At 35.2% G+C, this 19160-nt stretch overlaps 1 protein-coding gene and 1 pseudogene across 1 annotated transcript in view; both read left to right on the top strand.

The window, feature by feature from the left end:
- SEMA3E (semaphorin 3E) overlaps positions 1–19160 on the top strand; it is a 253140-nt gene that overhangs the window by 56003 nt on the left and 177977 nt on the right. The gene's annotated exons all lie outside the window — the stretch shown is intronic.
- On the top strand, positions 11033–12213 carry LOC130852604 (charged multivesicular body protein 5-like; annotated as a pseudogene).

The following is a 19160-nucleotide window of genomic DNA, read 5'->3' as shown; positions in this document are numbered from 1 at the left end:
ATTAAAGTATTTTTTTTTCCTGGTAAAGATAAGAACCCAAGAAGAGTGGAGTATCTGATATATAATAAAGCAGATATTTTTATTATTACCTCCAAAATTTAAAAGGATAACATTAATGTATACATTTCTTTATTTATGATGAACTAGTTACTCAAAGAGGAAAGATAAGATGCCAAAATAATAGATATTAAATAAGTTGAACTCTAATTTTGAAGGTTATATTTAATTACAAAGGTCACAGGAAATTACAAATATATGCTCATTATTTATGCTTAAGTCAAAGTGTCTTTATCCTCCTCTTATTTTTATACCTGATCAGTCAATTGAAGAATAGCGATAGCAACCAGCTAGATTCCCCCTTCATTCCCAAAATGTTGATTTTTGTCAGAAAATATCAATTTTTCCTGTGACAAATTTGTCTTCAGACAAATAAAACATTTGTGTATATGTCCATACACTGATACTTGTGTTGTGAATTTTAATTGTATTAAATATGGTAGTCTATAAAAGTATGAATTTGACAAATTTCAGGATAGCTAAAAAAAGATGCCTAAATACTGAATAAAAATTGACAATGACATTCTTCTTCAATGTAAGTGTCTTATGGAAGCCAATTCTGAGCAGTCCCTACGATTGTAAAAAAATTGTAAAAATAAAATAGCTAACATATATTGAGTGTATATTTTGTACACAATAATAGTTGCCACAATATTGCCTGCATTACTCTAAAAATAAGGTTGTCGAGAGCTAGAAATCTACTTGCCCACTACAAATAACTATAAAATGGTGGAACCAAAATTAAAAGAGTCTGAAGTTACTGTGCCAAAATTTTTCTCTGTCTGATAGTTTCTTATGGAACTCAAGTTCAGCTGCTTGCCACCCAAAAGCCAATAATTAAGAGGCAAGCATCAGTAGAAAGGAAAGATGCTTTAATCAGAAAAGCCAGCAATCTGGAGAGAAGGTGGACTCATGTCCCAAGAGCAACTCTGAAGATCCTGTTCAGCCATAACAATTTTTAAAGGGAGAAAGGGGAGAAAAATCTCAGTGAATCATCAGAGCAGAAGGTTGGGTTCTGCATCATTCTCCATTGCCTGCAGACTAGCTGACTCTCTTCAGATGTTATCTTTCCTGTGTGATCTCCCTGTAGGATTGCTAAGGGGGCTGCTAGGGGTAGAGAGCTAGTCATTGTTTATTTAATTCTTTATTCTTCTTTTAATCTAGGAAAAGAATCAACAGGTTAGATAAAGTATGATGTGCATTTGGGAGGGCATTAGGAATTAGGATAAAGTACCTAGTGATCTCATTCTTATAATTAGAGTCTTTCAAGGTTAGAGGGGAAAGAAACGGGCAAACACAAAAAGGACAGAAGAGCTGCTTTCAAGTTTATTTCTTGAAGAGAGGATTAAGATTGTCATAAACAAATTTTTTAGTCAAGGATTATCAGTATGAAGTTGCCAATATCCTGGAAAACCGAAATAACATATAAATAGATATTAACAGAATGTAGGGGGGGAAAGTTGTTCTTCAAAACATGCTAGAATTTAGAAAAGCTAATCATATTGGGGCAAATAATCAACACTAACAACATAGACTGGGGGATGGCCTTTAAGGTGTAATGCCAAGAGGTTGTCTTGTACCTGCAGCTTAAAAACAAACTCTGTGCTCCTGAAGGGAGAAAAAGCCAATACTACAGTAAGTCATTTTAGAACTTGTGTAAGATGATGGGGCCAAGGGTTAATATGTGTGAAGTACATTGAAATAGTAACCCCACATATGAACTAGAATTTTAAAAAAACATGAGAAAGGCCAAGGAAGAATCAATCATTGATTTTAAGGTTGCTAACGCAGCATAAGAGAAAAGGTTAAATGAGTTAGGTGTTTTTAGAACAAAAGAGTGAAAACATTGGGTAAGTAAATAAGGAAGTATATAAATCAAGTACAACTTTAAGATGTGTTCAAAAAACTGGATGATGGTAAGATTTAAAGTGCTCAGAAAAAGACTTTTTAAAAGAAATAAGTTAATGTGGAGAAGCTATGGCGGGGGCGGGGGGGAAGGGGAGGCAAAAGGAGTAACTTCTTTACTGTCAATATGATAAAATGCAAGAATTCCAAAGATCTCATAAAATTTCCACCCCTGGAAAGTGAGCAAAACATTGACAGCTGTTTGTTCTGTTACGATATCCTGTTGCCCTGAGGCAAGGAAGCCGGAGCAGAAACACTCTCAAAGTCTCTTCCACAAAACCAATATTAAAGTTTGGCTACCAAGTATATATTCTGGACGTATATCCATACACAAATTGGTAATGAATCACAAAACACATTAAACCTTCATGCATTTGCTATCTATTCCCAGGCAGTATTTTTGAGTTCATAATAATTTCTAAGCCTATCATTATTTTCTTTGTTAAAAATTATATTTATTCTTTTTCACCAACTACAAAATTTTCATCCTTCTATTCCATCACTCTTGCAAACATATACGAACAACGAATATGAGCCAGGCAGACTTCCCTGGCAGTCCAGTGGTTAAGAATCCACGCTTCCGCTGCAGGGGGTGTGGGTTAGATCCCTGGTGGGGAACTAAGACCACATATGCCGTGTAGTGCAGACAAAAAAAAAAACACACAAAACAAACAAGCAAACAAACATGTGCCAGGTACTGAGTCAGGTGCTAAAGTTACAGCAGTGAAAAAGACAATTTCCCTCTTTCATGGAGCTGAAATTGGAAGAAAGAAGATTGCATAAATGATTAACTTAACATATTGTTATACAGTGATAATGCCTAAGGAACAAAAATATTTCCTAAATATATTTTAGTAAAAATTTGAGTGATACATTGGTAGAAAACTTTTAAAATATGCTAACAAAAGTGTAGTGTAGAGAACGGTGACCTGGAAAGACCTGGACATGGCATTCCAGAAATGCCATTTGGTGAATGTAATTTTTTTCTATAACACTTGAGGCTTTTTTATTAACTCATTACAGTATAATTTCACCCCCAGAATACAGGTTCACTTTAAAAAGTGATAGTAAAAAAAGTAAAAGTAATATTTGCAAAATATATTTGGAGAGGCTGTATTAAGCAGTGGCTTTTTACAGAAACTGAATTCATTGCCCACTGAGAGATTTTTATTCTGTATTTTATTTTATTTCCAAAATTGTCCTCTATATAGAATTCTAGGAAGTTTCATAGCTCTTATTTGGCACTGTTTTCATGCATGATAGCTTGGACTGGTTGAAAAATGAAGGGAGAATTGGTCAGTGTAGATGAATTGTAGTCATCTTAAGTTTAAAATTGATTGATTGTATTTCTTTTCTGGTGACTTGAATTTTAGGCACAATTCCAGACAGATACCAAGTAGAAGCTTTGACTCCTGTGGGCTAGAAGAATAATGTGAAAAGTTTTGTTTAGCTTAGCAACAGGAAGGTTAAATGGGGGTGGGAGAATCATTTTAAACAGTTATGTATTTACATTTTCATACCATTCAATTACTGTGGAACTCCGAGAATCCACTGAAGTTATTAGGAAGCAGGTAGAATAAAGGTAGAGTGACGTATTTGAATTGAAGGAATAGAGCAGTGGTTCTTCAGCTTCTGATTAAGTAGGTCTGGGTTAAGACCCTAACAGTGGCATTTCTAATAAATTCCTAGGTACTTCTACTGCCTCTGTTCTGGGCACCACACTGTGAGAACCAATGGCTTAGAGCATGTCTGGTTCAGAGCAGTAGCCTTTAAGTAAAAAAGTTATCAATAATAAAAACAAAAGCAGTAACAGTAGTGGCAGAGGCAAGACCATGGGAAAAGAAAAAGCTGTGGGCAAAGTGTGCTAGGGATTTGTTTCATTGTATGCTTTGTTAAAGTTCATTTATAGAAAACTTGTCGTTCCCACAGTCCTGCTACCTTTAAATTATGTCTTATTTTAAGTGAGAATCATGACACTGTAAGCTCTATGAGGCTGGGCACTTTGCCTGTCTTGTTCATGGCTGTGTGTGTTACACTGTCCCTGACTGCACAGTTTATTCAACCCACAGGCTGTCTCAGAACCAGATGCTGACTCTCAGGAATCTGAACTGAGACACACAGAGGATGCCCTTCCATAGTGGACACTGAAGCTAAGAACAGAAGTGATTCCACCAAAATCATGAGAACGTGGAAACCAAGAGTAAATAGGGAAGCCAGTAGGTAGTGAGAAGAGAGGTAAGATGGTGTAGTTGCATCCTTGAGAGCAGCTGGTCTGCTTCAGACGACTTTCCTGTGCCACTGAAATTGGCTCTATTTTGTTTCCTATTCTTAGATTCTTATAAGATTTTCCAATATCTATAGACTAATTCTCTCCTCTCTCACCTTTTTGGAGAGAGATTGGATATGACTTTGCTCCATGCCACCAAAAAGCTCACACTAGGACCTAAAGGCTTATTTCCCTGGCATTGGTTGCAAATAATAGCCACTTCTAAAGATTACAGAAGACCCTTGATTTCACTTTCAGCTGAAATCAAATTCCCTTTGCTACAGACAAATGGGGTTTTCTAAAGAAGATCCTGATTTAACTGTCAATATTTGCCTATCTCAAGGGATAGTTGGGGCAGGATATGCCTTCCTAAGATAGTGTTTGTGCTATCATAGTCATTTTATACAGTCAACTGAAAAAAAGAAGATTCTAGAAAGCTCACTCTGGCTGCCACTATCTGTAGCTCTGGATGTGTACCTGGGATTCTGAATGCTTCTTGGCAGGAGACAAAGCCCGGTGGGAAAATATACTGACACCACCACTCTCAGTTGCATTGAGGAAAAGGAGTTTATAGTCAGTACTTAGAAAACATCAGTCCCTTTTCAATTTAAAGCTCTCAACCAAAAAAAAAAAAAAAAAAAAAAGTCAAGGTGCAGGAGGGTGTCACATAAACAGAAAAAAAAAATCACAAAAACTAAAAGTAAATGTAATCAGAAATCATTTTCCAAGATACAGTTTTCAACTTTAAGGTTAGGAAAACTCTGTGGCTTTAGATTGCCTTTTTTACATGTGCTTTTCACATAATTTCTTTTGAAAGATTTTCATTTCAGGTATGCACATTCAATAACTAAAATGCTGACTGTCAGACTGATGAATTATGAATTCAATGCTCAGTATCCTTTGGCGTTGTAGTTTTCATACTATTTATATAGGTGTCTGATATAAGCCACGGACGAAATGCCTCCTCCCCACCCAGGGCTCCAAGTCGAAAGGGAGCTTAGTTGTGATTTCATGTGTGCTTTTCTTTAAACAAGAGTTCTATGACTAAAGACTGTTTGAAAACTCAATGCTTAGATATTAATTAGTATGCTTCCCCACTTATATAAGCTAAAATGTCTAATATTTTCAATTTTATTAGCTATAAATCAGCTGTGCTATATACACCAGCACTGGGGTGTCTGAAAATATCATTTTTGTTAGCATATTGATGAAATACTTACCGCCAATGAACAGATTAACTTTTAAAATCAGTTTGTTATAACTCAGCTACAGGTAGATTGACACTCAATTTTTAAAGTGAATTGAAAATGCTATCAGCTAGTTACTGTGAGAGCTCATATGTTTTAAAAAAGCAGCTTAATTCAAAGCATCAATCACTTCCTTCAGGGCCAGGACGTTAAGAACAACGTTGCCTACCAGAGGTAAGAATATCATCAGGAAATAAGAGGCAGGCAAAATTGAAGAATAGGAAAGAGAAAATTGAAGTATTTGCAGAAACCTGAAAATTCTACCATGAAATTATTTTAGAAGCTCAGCAGGGAGGTAGGCAGACAAAATGTTAAGGGAATCAGAGAAGAACTTCTTAGGAAATATATCATCATAAATGAAGCGTAGAGGAATGAAAATTTTTTCCTTTGAATAAACTCCTAGTTTATTTTGTGGAAGATTAAAGCTCACTTAAAATGGATTGTGATTTTGGAGATCAAGGTGAGTTTTCACATCTGTCATGTTGAAAAAGTAGGGCTAAGGCTCAATTTATTCTGTATTTTCACACTGGCAACTTTGTACATAGTTTGGTAAATACAGATTGCTTGCTGGTTTTGTTAGTTCTTTGAGAACAGCTGTACTTTCTCAGCACAATTAATGGATGCAATAAAAAGACACTAAAATTCCCATATTGTATATTGTAATTTCTTTAGGATTTCTAGATTAGGAAATTCCAAAAAACTAACCCATAGCTTATCATGTGTCTTTGTTCCATGTTTTAAAACTGTGCTTTGGAAAGAAACATTATGTAATTGACAAGATTAGTTTATCCAAATCCATATGTTTAAAACTCCATTACACACTTCAAAAATTTATCTAGTGTGAACATTAAAAAGATATAATAGGAAAAATAATATGTGCAAAATAGTCTTCTGAAAAATTCTTTTCTAATGTGCAAATTCCATTGATATGTAGACCATACAATTTATTTAAAATGTAGAGCAGTTTTAAAGAATAATTTTTAAAAGTTAAAATCTTGGCTCATGTAAATATTAAATGAACATGTGTCAATGGTTAATTTAACTCATTACTAAAGAAGGAACTAGTAAGATGTTATAATCAGTTCAAAGCAGAGCCAGGAAATTCACATGAATAGAGAATAAGGAACTTTGAAATTAACTTATGAATACACACAAAACATATCTATTCATAAGGCAATAATCAAATGCCCATCACACACAATAAATTTGCATTTCCGTGGACAAGAATCCTTTGGATTATTATCAGTTTTTTACATGAAAAGCAATTAGGTGAGCTAGACGGGATACCACAACTTTCTCCCTGTTTTTAAAGTATTATTTTCTGATAGTAATAATACTTAGGATATTGAAACAAATGTGAATATAACTAAATCATTAAGACTGAGTTTCCATTAATGATTGCTTTTCATCGTGGCACAGCACTATATATCTATATATGTATATATATGTGTATGTGTATATATATACACATATATAAGTAAAGTCTTATTTTATTTATATATATATATATAAAAGTATATATATATATATATATATTTTTTTTTTTTTTTTTTCTTCCAAGTCTGTCAAATACCATTAGGGAAAGGTACCATTTTACAGAAGAGGGAACTAGGGCTCAGGAAAATAACCTTTCAGAAGTATCACAGCTAGCAACTATCACAGTGATGATTTGGACTTTTGCTCCAAGTCCAAAACTGTGTTTGCTACATCAAAATTGATACAAAGAAAAGCAATAATTATTGGTGCTAATTTAGGATGATTAAATCCTCAAATGGCTTTATCAACTAAACATGTAGCTGGTTAAATTTATACTTTCTTCAAAACCTGTGAGGTGAAATATTAAGAATAAACGTCACTTTCAACTGGTGACCTAACTGGAGTTAACAATTCAGGAAAAGTAAAAAAGAGAGCCAAACTTGAAAGCTTATATTTAATTTCTGTTGCATTTGTATATTAAAGAAGATATTGTACATTTGTTGAAAATTTGATTTTTGTAATGACATGACATTATTAGTCATTCCTAACATATTATAGATAAGAATTTTAATATACCATCTTTAGGATGCTACAATAGAAGAATTATTATTGTATTTTATTGTGGTTTGTCATTGTAGCATTGATTCTCAACCATATTTTTATTAAAATGTATTAGAATATTTAGTTTAGTTCTGAAATTTAACCATAATTTAAGGAACCCATCTGGAATACATCTCTGCTAATATTAGTGGCTCTATTATTTTTTCCTGCTTCATAATTTGACAATTGCACTTTTTGAAAAGTGGATAAATGTATATTTTTATAACTTTCTTCCCCTTCCCAAATGCCACATTTTACATTTTAAAGGGAAATTGCTAAAGCAATGCTATTGAAACAATCCTATATTTGTCTTTTGAAACCAAATACCAGTAGCATAGAAGACCACAAAAAAATTATTCAGTAAAATCTTGGCACCAGTCATAAATTAAAAGAATATGGAAAATGTGTTGTTTTGAAAAATCAAGGCTGGTAGTTTTTTCAGATACATTACAGTTGATCCTTGGACAACACAGGTTTGCACTGCATGGGTCCACTTATACACAGATTTTTGTCAATAGTAAGCACTCCAGTACTGCACAATCTGCAGTCGACTGAATCTGTGGATATGGAGGGTCGACTGTAAATTATATGCAGATTTTCTACTGCACGGAGGGTCAGCTCCCTAACCCCACCATGTTTTTCAAGAGTCAGCTGTTGACCTGAATTATTACCCATGGTGGAATGGGGCATCTTTGGTGATGTATTAGTCAGAGTTCTCCAGAGAAACAGAACCAATAGGATGTATAGAGAGAGAAAGAGATTTATTATAAGGAATTGTCTCATGCAGTTGTGGAGGCTGAGAAGTCTCAAGATCTGCAGTTGGCAAGTTGGAGACTCAGGAGAGCAATGGTGTCATTCCCGTTTAAAAATCAGCAGGCTTGGGGCTTCCTAGGTGGCGCAGTGGTTGAGAATCCGCCTGCCAATGCAGGGCACACAGGTTCGATCCCTGCTCCAGAAAGATCCACATCCTGCGGAGCAACTAAGCCCTGTGCGCCACAACTATTGAGCCTGCGCTTTAGAGCCTGTGAGCCACAACTATTGAGCCCATGTGCTGCAACTACTGAAGCCCATGCGCCTAGAGCCCATGCTCCGCAACAAGAGAAGCCAGGGCAATGGAGAGCCCGCGCACCACAACAAAGAGTAGCCCCCACTCACCTGCAGCTAAACAGAAAGCCTGCGCACAGCAAAGAAGACCCAACACAACCAATAAAATAAATACATTAATTTATTAAAAAAAAAATCAGCAGGCTTAATACCCAAGAAAAGACAATTTTTCAGTTCAAGCCCAAATGCAGGAAAAGATCAGTGTCCTAGCTCATCAATCAGGTGGGTGAAATTCCCTCTTACTCAACATTTTTGTTCTTTTCTGGTCTTTGATTGGATGAGGCCCACTCTGCTCTACTCAGTGTACAGATTCACATGTTAATCTCATCCAGGAATATCATCATCGACACACCCAGAATAATGTTTGACCAAATGTCTGGGCCTCTCATGGCCCAGTCTAGTTGATGCATAGAATTAACCACCACTGGAAATACCTTCAAATTTTTGTCTTTTTTTTTTCCCCAAATGGCTGTATTTATTTCAAGACTTTCCCCTATCATATATTAAAATTGTTTACTATACATTATATTTACTTTTCCAGGTTGTTAAATTACAAACATCATGAAAGCTATTATTAGGAATATATTTTAGTGAACAAGTGAAATGGAGAGCTTACCTGGTCAAGGACTTCAGTTTTCTCCTATAACCTGATACACAGAAATATATTTATCCCTCTATACCGTGCCCAGGTATGTTACTGGGTTTAACAATCTTGGGTATATGTGCACATAAGAAGTTAATTATTTCAGAAGCTCATTGTGTACATTTTGAATGAAGTCATAATGCCTTATTCCTGGGAATAAAACTGGAGTTTGCCTTATACCTCCCTGTCAGAATAATTCTTAGTTGGGGAAGATGGGGAATAGAGGAATGTACATTTAATCAAGTAAAGTTTATGCTAAAGAAAGATAAGCTGCCAGCCACAACAATTTTAATTTTTAGAAGCATAAGAGGAAATAGGGATATATTTCTTTTCTTTGTGCGTCTGTTGGCTTTTTTACTGACATAAAGCAGAGAATTTTATTTGTAATTTCTAGAACCTTATAAAAGGATTTTCTTGAATGATTTGTCAAATAGCAACTGTTTCTTTAAAATAACTACTTGTATCCTTTGAGAATTCCTTAATAACTGGCATTCATGATAATTAATTAATAATTTAATATTTTTATTTTATTTTATTTTGTAATTGATTTTTGTTGGAGTATAATTGCTTTACAAAGTTCAGTGCTAGTTTCTACTGTACAGTAAAATGAATCAGCTATACATATATATATATCCCCTCTTTTTTGGATTTCCTTCCCATTTAGGTCACCAGAGTGCATTAAGTAGAGTTCCCTGTGCTATACAGTATGTTCTCATTAGTTATCTATTTTATACATAGTATCAATAGTGTATATGTGTCAATCACAATCTCACAGTTCCTCCCATCTCCCTTTCCCCCTTGGTATCCATACATTTGTTCTCTACATCTGTGTCTCTATTTCTGCTTTGCAAATAAGATCATCTATACCATTTTTCTAGATTCCACATATATGTGTTAATATACGATATTTATTTTTCTCTTTCTGATTTACTTCACTCTGTATGACACTCTCTAGGTCCATCTATGTCTCTACAAATTACCCAATTTTGTTACTTTTTATGAATATTATTCCATTGTACATATGTACCACATCTTCTTTATCCATTTATCTGTCAATGGACATTTAGGTTGCTTCCTTGTCCTGGCTATTGTAAATAGTGCTGCATTGAGCATTGGAGTGCATGTGTCTTTTTGAACTATGGTTTTCTTAGGGTACATGGCCAGTAGTGGGATTGCTGGGTCATATGGTAGTTCTATTTTTAGTTTTTCAAGGAACCTCCATACTGTTTTCCATAGTGGCTGTATCAATTTACATTCCCACCAACAGAGGGTTCCCTATTCTCCACACCCTCTCCAGCATTTATTGTTTGTAGATTTTTTGATGATGGCCATTCTGACTGGTGTGCATTGACACCTCATTTTTGTTTTGATTTGCATTTCTCTAATAATTAGTGATGTTGAGCATCTTTTCATGTGTTTGTTGGCCATCTGTATGTCTTCTCTGGAGAAATGTCTATTTAGGTCTTCCACCCATTTTTTGATTGGCTTTTTTGTTTTTTTGATATTGAGCTTCATAAGCTGCTTGTATATTTTGGAGATTAATCCTCTGTCAGTTGCTTCATTTGCAAATATTTTCTCCCATTCTGATGGTTGTCTTTTTGTCCTGTTTATGGTTTCCTTTGCTGTGCAAAAGCTTTGAAGTTTAATTAGGTCCCATTTGTTTATTTTTGTTTTTAATTTGTATTACTCTAAGAGGTGGGTCAAAAAAGATCTTGCTGTGGCTTCCGTTTCTGGTTTTGCTCCAGTGTTTGGGTGTTCTTCGTGGCCGCCCAAGATGAACCGATTCTTCGGGAAAGCGAAACCCAAGGCTCCGCCGCCCAGCTTGACTGACTGCATTGGCACGGTGGACAGCTGGGCAGAATCCATCGACAAGAAGATTTCTCGGCTGGATGCTGAACTAGTGAAATATAAGGATCGGATCAAGAAGATGAGAGAGGGTCCTGCAAAGAATATGGTCAAGCAGAAAGCCTAGCGGGTTTTAAAGCAAAAGCGGATGTATGAGCAGCAGCGGGACAATCTCGCCCAACAGTCATTTAACATGGAACAAGCCAATTACACCATCCAGTCATTGAAGGACACCAAGACCACGGTTGATGCTATGAAACTGGGTGTAAAGGAAATGAAGAAAGCATACAAGCAAGTGAAAATCGACCAGATTGAGGATCTACAAGACCAGCTAGAGGATATGATGGAAGATGCAAATGAAATCCAAGAAGCATTGAGTCGTAGTTATGGCACCCCAGAATTAGATGAAGATGATCTAGAAGCAGAGTTGGATGCACTGGGCGACGAGCTTCTGGCTGATGAAGACAGTTCACATTTGGATGAAGCAGCAGCTGCACCTGCAATTCCAGAAGGTGTTCCCACTGACACAAAGAATAAGGATGGAGTCCTGGTGGATGAATTTGGATTGCCACAGATCCCTGCTTCATAGACTTGCATCATTCAAGTACATCATGTAAAATAAACACATATTCTGGGACTAGGAAATATTTATCTTCCCAAGTTTTCCATAACAGATTTAGGTTTATTTCCTTTCTGTGGAGAAAAAGTTAATTACATTTATTTTTTTTCCGTTAAGAGACTCATTGCTTGAAGAAAGTTTTCTTCATACTAAATTTTTATTCCTCTTCTCTTATGAAAGACTAACTTACTTAAAATTATCACTGGATATGTATGACTTAATTCCTTAAAAATAATTTTGAAATAAAACCAAGGAAATGGGAATCTAAGTCCTATGAGAGCATGTCTCCACAATTTCAAATTGACCTGATAAATTGATGACAAAGATGAGATTAGTGGGACTGTCCATATTATTCAAAACCATTTTCTCTTGTGGTATTATAGCTTGGTTAAAGTGATGGCCTCTTTTGGTGAGTTTTGTTGTGTCTAATGAGTAAATCATTGCTGTGTCCAATATTGGAATGGAATGATCACTACTGTATCATGGGTGGCTGTTTTGATTCTGTTCCTTCAGTATTACAGTGGACTTGTAATCAATAATGAATATGTCTTGATATTTAATGTATAGGACATTTATTTATACTCAATAAATATTTTTCAAAAGGAAAAAAAAAAGTTCTTGCTGCAATTTATGTCAAAGAGTGTTCTGCCTGTGTTTTCCTCTAAGAGTTTTATAGCATCTAGCCTTACATTTAGGTCTTCAATCTATTTTAAGTTTATTTTTGTGTATAGTGTTAGGGAGTGTTCTACTTTAATTCTTTTACATGTAGCTGTCCAGTTTTCCAAGCACCACTTATTGAAGAGGCTGTCTTTTCTCCATTGTATATTTTTGCCTCCTTTGCCATAGATTAGGTGACCATAGGTGCGTGGGTTTATCTCTGGGCTTTCTATCCTGTTCCACTGATCTATATATCTGTTTGTGTGCCAGTACCATACTGTCTTGATTATTAGCTTTGGAGTATAGTCTGAAGTCAGGGAGCCTGATTCCTCCAGTTCCATTTTGCTTTCTCAAGATTGCTGTGGCTATTCGGGGTCTTTTGAACACATTTTTAAATTGGAAATAATAGCATAGGAATGTTTACAATGTAAATTAGATATGATTAATTTTTAATTATTTTCCCATAATAAAAACATTCATTTCAATAAAATCCTATTTTTGTGCTTTATTAATTAATTAAACTATATTAATATGCACTATTAATTCCTATATTTTAATGTATACATAGTGATAGTTTTGATTTTATGTCCTAGTTATAGATTAATATAAATTACTTATCTTTTACCTGTTTGGTGAGAAATTAGCTAAGTTTCATTTTATTTTAAATGCATCTAATTGAAGAAACATTATAAATGTAATCATTATATAAATTTTGTAATAGTAAGTTCACTTTCAAGTGAAATATATTAATATAAGAATTTTTTGATCCCGAATATATTGTAATCCTTACATTTATTCAGCAATTTTTAAATTTAGTAAACTAATTCATAAATCAAATATATTTTGAGATCCCCAGATAATATTGTCATCATTATGTGCCTGCCACCTGTACCTACAAATGCCTCCATCATAAAACTCAATTAAACAAAATATAGTCATTAAAATTTAGAATTTGTTCCCTATCCCCTGAATCTCTAGGTCTTTTTCTAAACAATCTTTTCATAAAATATAAGATCCAGGAGAGTGGGAATCATTGCTTGTTTTGTTCGTTGATGTATCATGACTCTAAAAATTGTGCCTGGCACTTAATAAGGAGGTCAATAAATAGCTGTTGAATGAATGAATAATACTTAAACTAGCCACTTGGCCTTGATAAAATAGATTGAATGAGAATATCCATGAAAAGTCCTTGGCATACTGAAAGGCTCATTTCTCCATAGATGTATACCAAATTATTATCAATAGTTACTTCAGGAAGAAAAGGGAATATGCAGAGGGTGAGTGGAAGAGGACATATTTTTTTCTCCTTTAATTTTTTTTCTTTTTAACACATTTATCTTACCTATATGAATATTTCCTGTCATTCCAGAAAGAGAACAGACTCAAGTGCATTTGGATGGAGCTGCCTTTCTCATTTATTAGAAGTTAGATTGAGGACAATCAATCACAGGTTGCAGAATCAAAAAATTTAAAAATCTGTAGTTAAAAAATTTGATGTCAGAGAATGTTGGATGCATGACATAGGCCTTCTTGGGTGGGAGTTCCTTGCAAGAGCTCCACACTTGTAGTTTTAGTATGTTCATGGTCGACCAATTTGTAACGAGTGATCCATGCCACCAAGCGTGGATGTGAAACAAGGAAAAGTAAATTGGACTTACTATAGTATGGCAGGATAAATTAGTATCTTCAGGCAAAAAGTGAGAAAGCATCATGAGAATGCAAAAAGATTCAGTTTCCTCATGTGTAAAATGGGTATGCTGGGCCAGAGTATCTCAAGAATCTTTTTTACATCTATAAAAATTACATGAGTTGATTTGTTCACTGATCTGCACTGAGACATGAGCAAATCACGATTGCAATGCACCTCACTTTCTTAGGTACCATTTTATACATAGGAAACATATTTACCTCTGGTGAGAAAAAATTATAGGTAAAAAGAAAAGGTAATAGAAGTAGTTTAGGATATAGATAATTTTAGCTAATAAAACACATACTTTCTGCTCTATGATGGAAAAAAAAATGCTGTGACTTCCATCATGTACTTTGTTCTTTCCAACCCATTTAAGTGGGAGAAAGAAAGAAAGGGAAAAGTAACACTCTCATCCATAAACTTTTAAAAATTTATTTAATTTATTTATTGGCTGTGTTGGGTCTTCCTTGCTGTGCGCGGGCTTTCTCTAGTTGCTGTGCGTGTGCTTTCTCTAGTTTCTCTCTACTCTTCACTGCAGTGTGCTGGCTTGTTGTGGAGCGTGGGCTCTAGGCACTTGGGCTTCATTAGTTGTGGCGCATAGGCTCAGTAGCTGTGGTGCACGGGCTTAGTTGCCCTGAGGCATGTAGGATCTTCCCAGACCAGGGATTGAACCCATGTGCCCTGCATTGGCAGGTGGATTCTTAACCACTGTGCCACCAGGGAAGTCCCTTATCCAGCAACTTTTTGATGCAAAAAGCAAACTAGTATTTGCAAAACAGGATAGATTTATTCCTATATCTTATGTCAGGGCAACATTTTTTTTGGTGAAATGAATTTTTGGTCTACAATAAATAACAATAGGGAAAGTAGTGTTTGTTTACAGAATTCAAGGCTGCATCTAATCTGTAGAAAGAATGATTATTCCACTTATCCACTTATATTTAAATTTTCTCTACCAAATTGAATTGTTTCTATGAGAAATCAAAGTCTTTAAATTGTCTCATGCTTTTTTAAAGTGAATGTTCTGACATTATGCATTAAGAATAATGCACAAGCAGCTTTCCCTTCTTTTGCCTTAAGTGGCAAGCTAATTGCTGTTACTTTACTGGATTAGGAAAATGTTGACATACTAAGTTTTGTAAACTGGATCTTCTTTAGAGTCTGGATACTGTTCTTTCCTCTTCAGTTTGCTCATATATACCTACATTTCTAGAAAGGTCAGGAAAATTGGCTCAGCTCTATACAGATTTTAGAAGCTTAGTGAATGCATGTATCTGTTCTTCAGGTCTAGAGAAGACTGGGTGCTGCTTCATGTCAAGTATTGGGCTGCACCTCACAGGCCTGAAAGCCTTGTACTTGCCTATCCTTGAGACCGAAGAAAGAGCCCAAAGTGAGTGACAGAGACATCAGTGGTTTAATGGGTGAGGGATCTTACATGTCTGAAGCAAGGTCCTGGAGTGACACCGCACTGAATAGGGCAGATGCCTGGCAGGACGTGGCTGGAGGCTTTGCTTCCAAGGGGAGGGGGAGATTACCAGTTACAGGGGGAGTTACAGCAGGTTGGCTCCTCAGTTTCCAGGGAAATCATCAGAGGGGCCCATCCCTGTCCCTCACTGCCCCTTTGATAGGTTATCATGGTGAAGATGGTCTGATCTAAAGATGAGAACAGTCACTAGCTGGGGCCTGGGCATGTTGCAAGGTCAGTCGTGTGTGTAGGGCATGAGTGAAGCAGGCACTGGTCGAGCAGGGGATGTACAGAGAGCAAGAGAACAGCCATCTTGGGTGGCCTGATCGTATATCAAACAATTTGGTTTCAGCTTTTCTCTGTGGATTCATCTTTCCATTTCTTGTTCATTTGACAACGTTGATTTAAGATTACATTGAAATTTTAGAAGAAATTACAGACTTTCACACCTATGCTTACATAGAAAGTCAATAATCATTAGTTTCGTCATAAAATGTGAAAAAAATCTCTATACATACAACATACATAACTCTGAGTTAAAGTTGTGCTATGACAAAGACTTGTTATATTTATTTCTCAATTTTTGTTAAAGATGTGATTATGAGAACAAAGTCTTGACACATTCATTGTTTTAGAGTTGCATACTTAAGTGTGCAGGAGTGAAATACTTCTGACGTATGGAATTTGAAATAATAATTTAGCACAGAAAATAATAAAATCAAAGCAGATAGAGCAATTAGGGCAAAATCATAACAATCATTAGATTTAAATAAGTGCGTGGGAAATCACAGTGTTGTTCTCTCAATTCTTATGTATGCTTGAAAATTTGCATGATACAAATACAAATATCTTGACTTGATAGAGACATTCCATAGTTATTCAAAGATAAGTCAGCGAGAGATTTTATATTTCATGTATGGGTTAGGATTGTGGGCGGTAGGAAAAAAGTATCTTTTTCTTCTACCATTCTAGATTCTCGCCTGGGGCTCTGTAATGAAAAGCACATTCAAAGGGGAAAAGCATACACATTTATTTAATATAAGTTTCATGTGACACAGGAGCCTTCATAAGGAAATGAAGACCCAAAGATGTGGTTAAACTTGAGCCTTTTTATGCTAGGTTTGATGAAAAGTGAAAAGTCGTGGGAAAATATGGTGGGGCAAAGGGTACAAGCTGAGTATAGGAAACTAGGGGAAACTTAGCAAGGTCTGTTGGAATTCCTTTCAGCATCTCTCCATCTTCAGAGACAAGGATGCTCTAATCTTATTTCATGTGACTCTCACATAAATTATTCCTTTAAGACAGTAGGTCTCAAGTGGGGGAGATTTTGCCCCCAGGGGATATTCGCCAACTTCTAAAGATATTTTTGGCTGGTGCACCTGGGAGCTTGCTACTCGCATCTGGGGAGTAGAGACAAGGGATGCTGCTGAACAGTCTACAATGCAAACACAGCCCCACACCACAAAACGATGTTCTGTCCCAGAATGTCAACAGTGCCAAGCTTGAGAAGCCCTTCTCTGAGATTACTATTGATCATGTTTTATAAAAAGTACAAAGAAAGCAAAGCGCTGAGTTCTCTGATATTCGTTCATGCATGTAAATGTTTTAGTATGAGTAAATTATATTATAAAGTATAAAATATGTGTACCTGTGACCCCATTAGTTTAAGATCTAGAACCTTCCCTGTTCTATGTCATCTGCCTGTGTGCTATTTCCCTAACTCATCCTCTTAGTTTCTTTAGGAGGTAATTATTATTCTGAATTTTATATTTCATTCTTATCTTTTTTAAAAAAGTTCATCCTTAAATGGTAGTTTAATTTTACTTGGCTTCACACTTCATAAAAGCAGCACCAAGACCCATGTGTTCTTCCGCGACGTGTTTTTATTTCATTCAGTGCTATGTTTTTAAGAATTTTTAACATTGTTGAGAGTAGCCATATCTCATTCATGTTCACTGCTGCCTATTAGCACATGGGGAGTGTGTGCTAAATTTGTGTAGCCAGTCTTCTTTTGATGGCTATTTGGGGTATTCTCAGTGTTTTTTGGTGTTATGAATGGGATGTTAAAAACATTATTGTATATCTCCTGGTGGCGATATACAACAATTCTCTTAAGGTATATATTTAGGAGTGAAATTGCTAGGTCATAGGGCATGTGAATGTTTAGATAATGACACACTTTCCCAAAGGTTATACCAATTTATAGTCCTGTCAGCACTTAGTGTTATCTGATTTCTATATTTTTTCCAATCTGATGGGTCTAAAATGATATCTCATTGAGGACTTCTTAATAAGATAATTATTTTATTACTAATGATTACATATGTGTTTTGACATTTGTATTTCCTCTTTTGTGAAAGCTAATCATATTTCATGCCCATTTTTCTATTGAGATGTTTGCATTTTTCTTATATATAGTTTCCAGTTGTCTTGTGCAATATCAAGAATTAAAGATCCCAGGAAATGCTTGGAGTTTCTCCTAGTCAACTCATCAGAACTACTTGATAAAAAAAAAAAAAAAAAAAAAGAGAGAGACCCCCCTGATGGGTAGATGATAAAAAAAATATTAAGAAAAGAAATCTCATTTTGAGATATTTTATTTTTGCCATTTTAAATATTTTATCTTTAATCTGTCACATTGTAGTAATAGAGAGTGAGACGCTGAAACTGGTGGCTATACTATAACATAAAAAGTGAAAAAAAAATTCCCTAAAAGATCATATGCTTATGTGATAAATGAATGGAATGTCAAACAGTAACTTCTTGTTCATACTTAGAACGTATTACTTATGTTTACTTTTTGGAAAAAGATGTGGCACAACTTTTAAAGAATCAACAAAAAATGAAAAAAGAGCAACAACTCCATTTTCCCCTATTTGGAAAAGATAAATATAAAATGGTGAAGTGAAGTATTGCCCCATCATGCCTATCTGTGTATATATGTATAAGCATTCCACTGATATCATTGGGCTCCACACGTGCATAAGAATTCAGAAGCTGGCCTTTGGGAATTGAACACAATAACCATTTTAAGATTACAAAAATTTGATCAGCTCTTCAAAGCAGGGATTTTAGATCAACACAAAGTCTCATCCATCTTATGCAATTGGGAATATAGGTGTTACTACTTCTCCAAATGATAGGTGACCTACATATTCAGTATCATACGTGTTTAATATTAAAAGGAGATTAGATAAATGAAGACAGTTGATTTTCTTGGCTCTGAATATTTCTTTCACATATTTTCTGTGAATTGACTTATGTAACCTCAAGCAGTGTAAATAAAACCGTGGTGTTTACCTCACATAAAGTAATGGACTAGAGTAAATTTTCTGCAGAATAAGAGGAGGGTGTTCCGACATTCCAGTGTTAATAGTGTGGATGTCTAGCTTGTTTGATTAAACTAGAAAAACTCCTTGATTTTGAATATGAAAAATCTTAAATAAGATTATTTATCATTCATTTCTGAGGAGGAACTGGTAAGACAAGGAATACAGAGAACAAAAGAGGGCAAGAGAATTGAATTTGACCTCACAAAGATCATAGTCTGGGAAAATTAGAAAATATTCACATTGCTGACACTAAA

Source organism: Hippopotamus amphibius, chromosome 4 (genome assembly GCF_030028045.1).
Source record: "Hippopotamus amphibius kiboko isolate mHipAmp2 chromosome 4, mHipAmp2.hap2, whole genome shotgun sequence".
Classification (NCBI taxonomy): Eukaryota; Metazoa; Chordata; class Mammalia; order Artiodactyla; family Hippopotamidae; genus Hippopotamus; species Hippopotamus amphibius.
Note: the sequence above shows the minus strand (reverse complement) of the source record. Positions and strands in the feature narration are given on the sequence as shown.